The following is a 10,846-nucleotide window of genomic DNA, read 5'->3' as shown; positions in this document are numbered from 1 at the left end:
TTAAAAAGACTTCTATACTTTGTTTAATGTGAAAGTTTTACACATGGGCTCAACAAGTAACCATTTCATGGGTGATTGCAGGGCCATTCACAATTCCTACAGCAAACAAAGTAACAATGCCCTTTGAAACTTAAAAAAAAAAAAATAGAAGGCAATAGTGATTCTTTTTTTGTAAGCAAAATCAAACATTCATACAGTAGACTTGAAGTCTACTGATAAAAACATTATGGATGTCAATTTGGTAACATCATTCAAAAGCTTTATAAAAATAAGCACATTCCTGTTCTAGGAATTCCACTGACAAACGTGATATGTTTGTACAAGGATGCTATTGAAAAACTTCGTATATATGTTCTAGGGCCATAGCTTTCTGCTGAGCTGTCACATTCGGCAGGCCTCTTTGTGTGATACACTTGAAGGCACTCGTGTTACAAGCCACCCACATTCTCTCCATCATCCCATCCTCAGTCTAGAAGTTCCTAGAGAATTATGTGGCAATGTTTTCTGCCCTGAATGGTCTGGGAAATATCCAACAAATCTTTCTTTTCCTTTCCTTTTATTTTCTTTCATTTTCAAACTTATTAAAAGGCAATGTTTGGGAAACTTCTTGACCCTGAAATATTATATACTTGTACCCAGAAATATTATATATTGAAATATCTGTGACTGAGTGAATTGTATTTACCTTATTGGCTTCAAAGATATACTTTTAATTCTAAAAGAGTTCCTGGGTCACTAAATAAATCAATGTTAGGTTATGTCTGAAATGTATCTATCCTCATCTATGTCTGTTTTTATCATATCTAATGAAATTATAATATTTTGGTAAACTATATACCAAAATATCATGCAGCTTTGATAAAAATATTTCAATTAGTAAAGATCTTATGACTAAAAAAAACGAGACCAGCTCAGCTGGTGCAGCTCAGTGGTTGAGCGTCAATCTATGAACCAGGAGGTCACAGTTTAATCCGTGGTCAGGGCACATGCCCAGATTGTGGGCTCAATCCCCAGTATGGGGTGTGCAGGAGGCAGCCGATCAATGATTCTCTCTCATCATTGATGTTTTTATCTCTCTCTCCTCTCTCTTCCTCTCTGAAATCAATAAAAATATATTCAAAAAATAAAAATGAAAAAAGAAATTTCAGCTTTGGCCAGTGTGACTCAGTGGTTAGAAAGTTGGCCCACACACTGAAGTGTCAGGGTTCAAATCCCGATCAAGGGCACATACCTGGGTTGCAGGTTCAATCCCTTGCTCCAGTCAGGTCATGTGTGAGAGGCAAATGATCAATGTGTCTCTCTTCTCTCTCTTCTCTCTCTCTCCATCCCCTTTTTCCTCCCTGCCTCCCTTGCTAAAAATCAATGGAAAAAATATCTTCCAGTAAGGATTACGGGGAAAAAAAAAAAAAGACTTCATGTTTTCCTCAATTTTGCTCTCCAGCTGTGATGTATAAAACTTGGAAATTATTCAATTTCTGATTTCCAAATTGCTGTCTGCCAGTCAGTGGATGGCTGGAGGGTGTTTTTCAAGCCCTCTGTTATCGCCACTGTTAACACCCAGGTGTTTCTGCCTCTACCACCAGGACAGAAGTTTTCAGTCTTACTTTTAACCAAATAGGTTTCTGATTTCTGTGCTGGAGACTGTTGGTGCTCAGGTCACACTAGAAGCAACCTGACTTGTAAATCTGGCAACTTTGATAATTTCTAAAAACCCTAGAATCAACTTCCCCAGAATCAAGGGGAAAAGGCCGTACTCTATTGGTGAACTCCTCTTTGGAGATCCTCCACAACGCAAACACAATCCTGGGCAGGAATGGTGTAGCAACCAACCCAAGATTCTGGGATGATTTTTTCCCCCCTTGAAATTTCTTTCTGAAAAGACTTGTTCTCTGGTTTATTCCTCATTGCTGATGTGTCCTGGCTATTTCAGAAGAAATGTCTGTAAGACTGAATATAAAGCAAGGATGTTCACTCACCACTCGCATTTAACCGTGAACTGGAAGTCCTAACAAGTGTTAATATGGCAAGAGAAGGAAAGACAGATTGATTGGAAATGGATATGTGGGTGCTTTGTTTTGACCTCCCCAGGGAATGAGTGCAGGGACCCCTGGAGGGGGCTGCGATGGGGGTGCAGGCGTTGTCAGCCAGGATGCCTGGATTTGGTTGGAATCTCAGTCCTGATCCCCATGTGGGCGGGGACGGAGCACACCTCAAACACAAGGCCAAGAGTAAAGCCATCTGAGATGCATGCAGATTTTAAAATGACCATTTCCTGTTTGACAAAACAAACATTTTTATCAGACAGACTTCAGGAAGCAAAGTTCAACAAATCTTGGCTTTGGCAACATTCATAAGATACAATGATTCTTAACTCAGGGGCGTAGATGTGCAGGAGCTTATAAGGGATTTTTGTTTGTCAGAAGGGGACATGGGTTGCAAAGCAGGGCAGGTCTGGCCCTGACAAGGTGGGGAGGGTGATTCTGGGTGCCCTCAGGGAAAGGGGAACATGTCCTGTGACTGTTTTGCCAAACCAGGTCTGTTTAGGGCAAAATTTGCAAACAGAGGTCTGCAGGCTTGGCTCTATCTAGTGTTTGAGACATCTAGAATTATTTGCCAACATTTAAAACAGCGGAAAATTGCACTTTTTTAGATTTGCAGTTTCTTTCAAAAACTCACCTGAGTCTGTTCTGCCCCCTGGTGAAGCTACATACAGGTTGCTTCTCTCTGCTTTCACGCTCCCTACCACTCCCTTGTCCCAGTTTCAGGGCAGCCTTCATGTAGTTTGGTTTCTGCTTCCCTGAAAAAGCCAAAGCCTTTCACCCTAGAGCCACCTGCTCCTCCTTCCTAGCCACCCTTCCAAGGCGACTTTCCCTCTTACCTCTCATCTAGTTATGGATCTTCAAATTCAAGCACAAACATGCATTTTGACTCCCTGAGAAGCTCCCGTTGAAATCCTTCGCCATCACCTCTGCTGACCAAGGTTATCATTGTGCATAATGCTTTGTACTTGTTCCCTGGTGGGCTGTCCAGCCTCTCTTAATTTTAAAATTAGATTCAAGATTTAATTTTTAAAAAAATCAAAGAGCACCACAGAACAAGTTACATAAAAACACACATCTTCCATTTGCATCATATGGGAAAAAACACAACAACAACAAAAAAATAGCTGACATCAGAATGATGGACAATACCAGGTGCTGATAAGGATGAGGAGCTAACAGAACTCTTGAAGCATAGTAGCCTCCATCTTGTATAAAACTGCTGTTTGAATTCTTTGCTATTGTTAGATAGTCCCTTGTTCTGTAAATGCTGTCATTTTTAGACAGTCTCTTATTCTATGAAATAACTATTTTAGTTTGAATAATAGAAAAAGATAAAAACTTAACTGTCTGACCTTGCAAGCTAGCCATCTAACATAAAGGACTAATGCTGATAATAATTCCCATATTCTTATGCCAAATGTTTGTTCCTTATGTATCAAAGATTACAAACTGTCTGTAACAATAACTCACACAGGGTCCTTTGTAAAATCTGCAGACAAAGAAGCTTGAAAGGTATAAATACGAAAAACTTCCTGTATGTGGGGCTCAGAGATTTGGAAGAGACACCTCCCTCTGGGCCTCGAGCAATAAACGACTCCTAATTAATTGGCTTATTAAGGCGTCCTGTATGTATCTCACTCACTGATTTACTCATATGTTGAAGATGGGAGTGTAAAATGGTCTCTCCCTTTGGAAAAACAGTTTGTTTCTTATAAAAAGAAGCACACACCATAGGATCCAGCAATTGCACTTCTGGGTATTAATCCAAGATAAGTGAAAATGTATTTTCACAAACACACACAAATATTCACAACACCTTTATTTATAATAGAATAAATTTGGAGATAGCCACAGACTACCAACAGATGAATGAATTAAAACAAAATTTGGTATATTCAAAACATTATATTGTGCAAAAGAACCTGGGGACAAAATATAACACTGTAAGATGCCATTTATATTAAATTGTAGAACAGGCCAAACTAGTGTAATGCGATTGCCTTAGACGGGTAGGAATTGAGTGTAGAGAGGTAGGAGGGAATTTCTAGGATAGATGGATTCCAGGTCTGGATTGTAGTAATGGTTACCCAGATGAATACATTTGTCAAAATTCAAACTGTAGACTTCAAATGGGTACATTTTATCACATGTAAATTATACCTCAATACTGACTAACAACAATTCATTTTTCAGTTGACAGTGTTAAAATAAAAGAAGCCTATGTGGGGGAGATTTGGTCCCAACCTTTTATTTACTTATTTATTTACTAGAGGCTGGATGCATGAAATTCGTGCAAGGGGCTTGGTACCCACCCCTCTCCTATTACAACACCCCCCCCCCCCCCCTGCTGCTTCTGTGGCTTTGTCCAGAAGGTTGTCTGGAAGGACATCCAGTCTAATTAGCATATTATGCTTTTATTATTATAGAAATTGGTCAAGGCTCAAACCCACAACCTGGGCAAGTGCCCTGAAGGAATCGAACCCCTGACCCTTTATTGCACGAGGGTGATGTTCCAACTAACCAAACCACACTGGCCAGGGCGGTCCTGACCTTTTAAAGGGGTTACTTTTTAAACCTTCAATTTGAAGCTAATCTCTTCCTTGGCCCCTTTTCAGGGAAGTTAAATGAAAAAAGAGTTTTCCATTTTTCCTCCCCTATGCCTTTCTCTTTTTAAAAATGTAAGTATTTATTCTTCATCACGGAAGTGAAGAGTGAGCTTATATTAGAATTTTTATATTGAGTTGATTTAATATGAATTATAAATTTTGGAACAAGATGGTACTAATTCTAACACTTTATGTATTTAAAGCCAGTCAGCTTGCAATGTGCATAATTCACATTCCTGAGAGCGCTTTTCTTAGCTTCCTCACACTTTTGAACTCAGTGGCATGTATTTAGTGGCCTTGTTTTTTTTTGTTCTCTCCATTTTTGAGAAGTAAACTTAGAGAGTCTTCAGGTATTTCTTTGTTTTGTTCTTCTCTCCCAGGTATACTAGTAAACATTGGAAACATCCAATTCCTGATTTGAAAATTGCTAACTGCCAATCCATGGGAGCTGGAGGGTGTTTTGAAACCCTCTCTCATCATCCAGCTGTCTCTGCCGCAACATGAGCAGTTTCAGCTTCACTTTCTTTTAACCAGCGAGACTTCTGACCCAGTGGTTTCCTGCTCAATTCCTGCTGAAGGCTGTAACGGCTTCGCCACTTTTGCTACAGATGGTAGAAGCAACCCCAATTGTACATTTGGCCATTTGGATCGTAATTTCTAAAAATCCAGATGCCAATATTCCTGAATTCAAGGGGATAGAGGCCATAATCTGTTGAATAAATCTCCTGAATGGGGTACTAATATTGTACCCCATTACTAGTTCAGTGTAAGGATGGGCTAACCACCAAACGAGCATTCTGGGATTATTTTCTACCCTGGAAATTTCTCCCCAGCAATATCTGCACTGTAGTTTATCTCATATAGCCGATTGATTTCTCTGGCTAATTCAGAGAAACCTTTTCCCCTTCCAAACTGTGTCATCCAATTTACAGGGGACTCACAGGGGCTCAAAAAGAGCTTCTCAAACTCACTATTAGCCAGAAAAATGCAAATGAAAGAAACATGGAGATGCCACAAATTTGTATGCGTAGGATTGACAAATGTTTCAAGTTGGTGCTTGCTGCATAATAAACATCCCCAAACTCAACGACAGTGTCCTTAAGATTCTTGGACTCTTATATTACAAAGAGGGTATAGAGGATCTCTTATAACAAAGATGTCTTTCTGACATCTCAAAATAGGAAAATGATTTTAGAGCTGCATCCCAGACTTGGAGGATTTACCTCGAAATCTTAGACCAAATTTTATTGGTAACTTTTCAGACTCGATCTTTGCATTTTGTTTTTACTTTGAGAACTCTTTGCTTGCCATAAAGACCATGCTGGGCCCTCATAATTCTGCTACAAAACAAAGTTGTTCTTTCAGTAGTATGTCTCTATATCTGGTTTGTATTTTACCATAGACAGCCAGAAGAAGTCATTTGTCTCTTTTAATGTTCTGCTTGGATAGTTTCCAGACAGTTTTACCAGATACAGCAGGTCCTGAGGTAATTTCCTGGAAGAACTAGCCTTAAATGCTTTGCATCTTCCACTTGACAAAAGAGAGTAGAATTGGGCGCCTGGATAAAATCAGAAGGAAGAAGTACACCCCAGACTAAGAATTTCATATTTCTGACTTCCTGGAGAAAATACTAATATTGTACTCCTTACTCTTGAGCTTTGAACAACTGAAGATTTTGAGTTTGTGAATACATGCTCACAGATAGAATTATCTTGGGAAATAGTGAAGTATGCCAACTCTTTAAGGAATCCAATATTTATTAAACAAATTCACAGAAGAGAGTCACAAAAAACATTTATGTGAGGTTGGGTAAATAGGAAAATAATTTTCATTCTATTCATTATTATTTTAAGCATCTTTTTATAGTGCTCTAAATGAGGAACTTGGGTTGGAACCAGACAAAAAAAAAAAAGACTGAGGCATAATCCTCGCTTTCATATTGGATATTTTATAGAATATGACCTAAAAATTTGTAATGAGTGAGCACTCATCAAATAATTGTTTTCCCAAAGTTTTTTGTTACCATAGATTTGCGTGTATAATCTTTCTTAATATGGGATCATTAATATTGAGAATATCCTATTTATAATGTTAACCATTTGTCAAAAAGTGATTGCTAATGTGAATTTAATTCATTTCATCTGTAAGAAGCCAATCTATAAAAAAGGCATATTAAAAAATGTCAGGCAATACAATATGATTTTGAAAGATTCTGTTTGGAACATATTAGGATCTTATGGACCTAGGCTATTTTATTCCTGTTTCCCAATTCTATTCTTTTGCTTCTCTCTACAGTGTGATATAAGAGAAAGGGCATGTGACTTGAGGTCAGTGAATCTGGGTTCAGATCCTAGCTCCATCACTTAACAGCTGTGTGACATTAGGCAAGTTATTGAATGACTCTGTGTCTCAGTTTCTTCGTGGGTAAATAGAATACTTTACACCTCCAGCCCATAATTCAGTGCCTGGCCGAGTCAAATGAATAATGTCAGCAATCTTCCCAGTACATGGCTGACATTTAATGATAGATCTCCTTGGCCCTGGCCTGGTAGCTCAGTTGGTTAGAGCATCCTCTCAATATACCAAGGTTGTGGGTTCAATCCCCCATCAGTGTACATATAAGAATCGACCAATGAATACATAAATAAGTGGAACAACAAATCAATGTTTCTCTCTCTCTCTCTCCTAAACGAAAACAAAAACAAAACAAAAAGACAGATGTCCTTCACATATCACAGTTGTTACTCTTTTGGGGAATTATCTAGCAGAGCAGCTGCTTCCACCTTGCTTTATTTTCCTCCAGCTAACATCTTAGTCCCATCTTTATCAGCCCCCTTCTTGAATAAATACCTGATGGAATCTCTGAGGGTTAAGTGTAGGTTTGTGCTGCACACTCCTGATCTAGGTTTTCAGTTACTTTGACTCCAGAATCTGGTCTCTGATTTGAACTGCAGACTTGATCCTATGTTATCCTCCTTTTCGACTGTGACATCCCCTTGAAGTCAAATGAGAATCCAAGATGGGAACAGAGAAGTGTCAGGGTCAAGGATGGAATCCATTTGACACGGGTGTTGTATGAGGGAGGAGACTCTGGGACAATGATCAGGGCAGAGGTCAGAGAAAGGGACGTGGGTGTGAGAGCCTGCTGTGAGTGGGAGAGAAGTCACTGGAAATCATGGCCTGCCAATATTTGTCAGATTGTCATCTTCGTTATCTGATGGTCTTGTTTGATCCTGTTGCAATTTTGCAATAGCATAGGATTGCCCCTGCTAATCATGAGAAGGCAGGGTTTTCTCACACCCAATGCTGATGGAAGAGATTTTAGCAAGCGATACCGTCCAGAATAAATATACTGTACAGAGAACAGCGTGACTGTACAAACAAGTCCAGAGCTCCTGCTGTAAAACGAATATCTGAAACCCAGGACGTATTTTTTTCTTGGGGCAAGTGAAAATACAGCTTCAGACAGAAAACAAGCAAAATATGTTGAGGAAACTCTAGGATATAAAATTGGTTTGGAAAGTGGTATCCTTTCTGTGCAAATGATTTCTTTGTCCAAACAGAGCTAAACAGGATACATTTATGGATTAATGATTTCATGATTATTAAAATTAAAATGAGAACTTACGTGTAGTGAGATGCTTATAGTTTACAAGCACTTACAGAACCACCAAATACTTTAGTAATAAAGTACTCATGTAAGGATATTCCTACAGGAAGAAGGCATGTCAGGCCAGACTCTTTTAGAAGCTCCAACATACCTTGGACTAAATGACATGGCACCTGTGTGTTCTCTGAGGCCGGGATTGGGAAAATGTGTTTCATTTGACAACACATTTCATTAGGCAACTGTTTCAGGGGAAATGGATATCTTCATAAAATACATATTACAAAGTGAAAGTTCTCTAGGGATTTTCTTGAGACTACTATTATAGCTACATCTTCTCTTTGATAAAGTTAATCAACTTATATGAATTCTAGCGAATCATTAAGTGAAATGATGATTATCTTTTGAATTGAATTCTATATCCATTAGTCAATGGTATTGGCTAAGTTTTCCTCCCCAAGGTCTGGAATAACAAAAAGTTTTCAGTTGCCTGATTTGGTGGCATTGTTCCTGGGGCACAAACTGCTGAAGTGTCTGCCTCCAGCATAGACAACTCTGCCAATGGCTAGAGCCACAAACATCCCTAATCCCACTGGTGGCACTTCTTAAATTGAGTGCTTATTTCCACAGAATCATGATCAAACAGTTGTATTTTATAGTATGATTAGAAATAAACTTAAGCACTGAGAGACTGAATATACAAATGGACAATGGCTAGGCTATCTATAAAAATAGAGCTTTGACCCATAACCTATAGCAACCTGCCCAAGAAACCAACCCCTTATCTAAACTCCAGCCTTGCAGAAAGCCAGATGGTGTATCTCTAGTGACAATCTACGATGCTAAACAATAACTTCTATAACAATCAGCTCCAAAAGATAAAGATTAATAACTGATAAGTTCCCTAATTTTTGTTCCCATTTCTAACTTAGGACCAGAAAGTCGAATATGCATATCTAACCAATCACTTAGCATATCCTGCTTCTATTAGCCACCTACAGCTTCGTCATGCCAACAGCTTCCAATCAAGGCAAACCTGAAGCCTTCCCTTTTCTTTCCCCCACAATAAGGCTTTCCCATTCCTCTGCCTGATTTTAAATCTGCCAATGATGGTGGCTGAGTCCCCTGCTCTGTAGCATGTACTGAATATTCTTTCTTTTTTTCATTTGGTTAGTCTTTATTTCCACAGTACTGTGTTTTTTATTTTTTTAATATATTTTTGATTTCAGAGAGGAAGGGAGAGGGAGAGATAGAAACATAAATGATAAGAATCATTGATTGCTGCCTCCTGCATGCCCTCTACCGGGAATTGAGCCCACAACCTGGACATGTGCCTTGACCAACTGTGACCTCCTGGTTCATAGATTGATGCTCAACAGCTGAGCCTCGCCTGTTGGGCAGCACTGTGGTTCAAATAGGCTTTGTAGGCTAGGTGATTTCCAAACCATCTATCATTCATTCATTCACTGAAGAAACATTTACTTAATCCCCAGTAGCACATTCCTTGCTAGGTACAGGAGCAAATAAAAAAGATACAGTCTCTACCTCAGAGAACAGTAGTAGCTTGACAACTAAGGAGATGAACATGAATGAAACAACAACCAAGTCAATGGATGTTATTGTGCTGGGGCAGTGTTTTCCAAATGTGGTAAACTAACTACAGGTCACATGAGAACACTTCCAGGCAGTTGTAAGTGGTTGAACATTTTTAATAGCTGTAAACTTGCATGCAGATTAAAAAAAGAAGTATTTCAAGACTATTAAAGCCATGATTTCACAGCTTTGGAAAAAATCTAGTCAGGAGATAAAAGCCACCCTTATTTCAACAAAGGAAATTCAATGTAAAGAATTGTTAAATGGGTATTAAAGATCTAAAAAAAAGGAAAAAGAGAACATTTAAGGTATCATGCAGGAAGCTGTCACTCTTAGGAAAGGAGCTGACATTGCTCAATTTTAGACACCCTAGAGACACCCTAGAGTTGAAGCTCAACACCACTGGTAAGATTAACACGTGTCTGAGTTGAATGGAGGTGTCCTATGGGCCAGAGTACTGGGCAGAAATCTAAGCGCTGAGTAGTTGGTATCAATGACTGTAACTGAAACACCAGCCTCCGCTGGAGGAAAGAGGTGTTTATGGGAAAGCAGAGGAAGAAGCAGACAGAAAGGATTATGCTCCTCCTTCCTCCTCTAGACTTGTCATCTCCCTCTGGGATTCCATTGGTCCATCCAATAAGAAGCCAGCCAGCTGGAAAAGGAGAAATGGGGTTTGCTGAGTCCCAAACCAGCACCAAAAGCTATATATGAGTCTGAGAAACAAGTTAATGTCTACTATAGTCTGTCTCCTTCGGCTTTTCTACATCCACATGCATGCACTTCTAAACATGATTAAACTTTCTACAAGAAAAACAACTCTTTATTAGCAAAGTTAACCCTCTAAATCCCATATATGATAAGTGAGAAAAAATTAGTACACACACAACAAGGAAGAAAATATGCATAACTGCTCAGTAACTTATAATTAATTCATCACAAGGCTGTAGTTAATAATCTTCATTCTCCCACTTCATATTCATTTTCCTCTCCCCTCAGCC

Source organism: Myotis daubentonii, chromosome 15 (assembly GCF_963259705.1).
Source record: "Myotis daubentonii chromosome 15, mMyoDau2.1, whole genome shotgun sequence".
Taxonomy (NCBI): domain Eukaryota; kingdom Metazoa; phylum Chordata; class Mammalia; order Chiroptera; family Vespertilionidae; genus Myotis; species Myotis daubentonii.
This window is presented reverse-complemented; position numbering follows the sequence as displayed.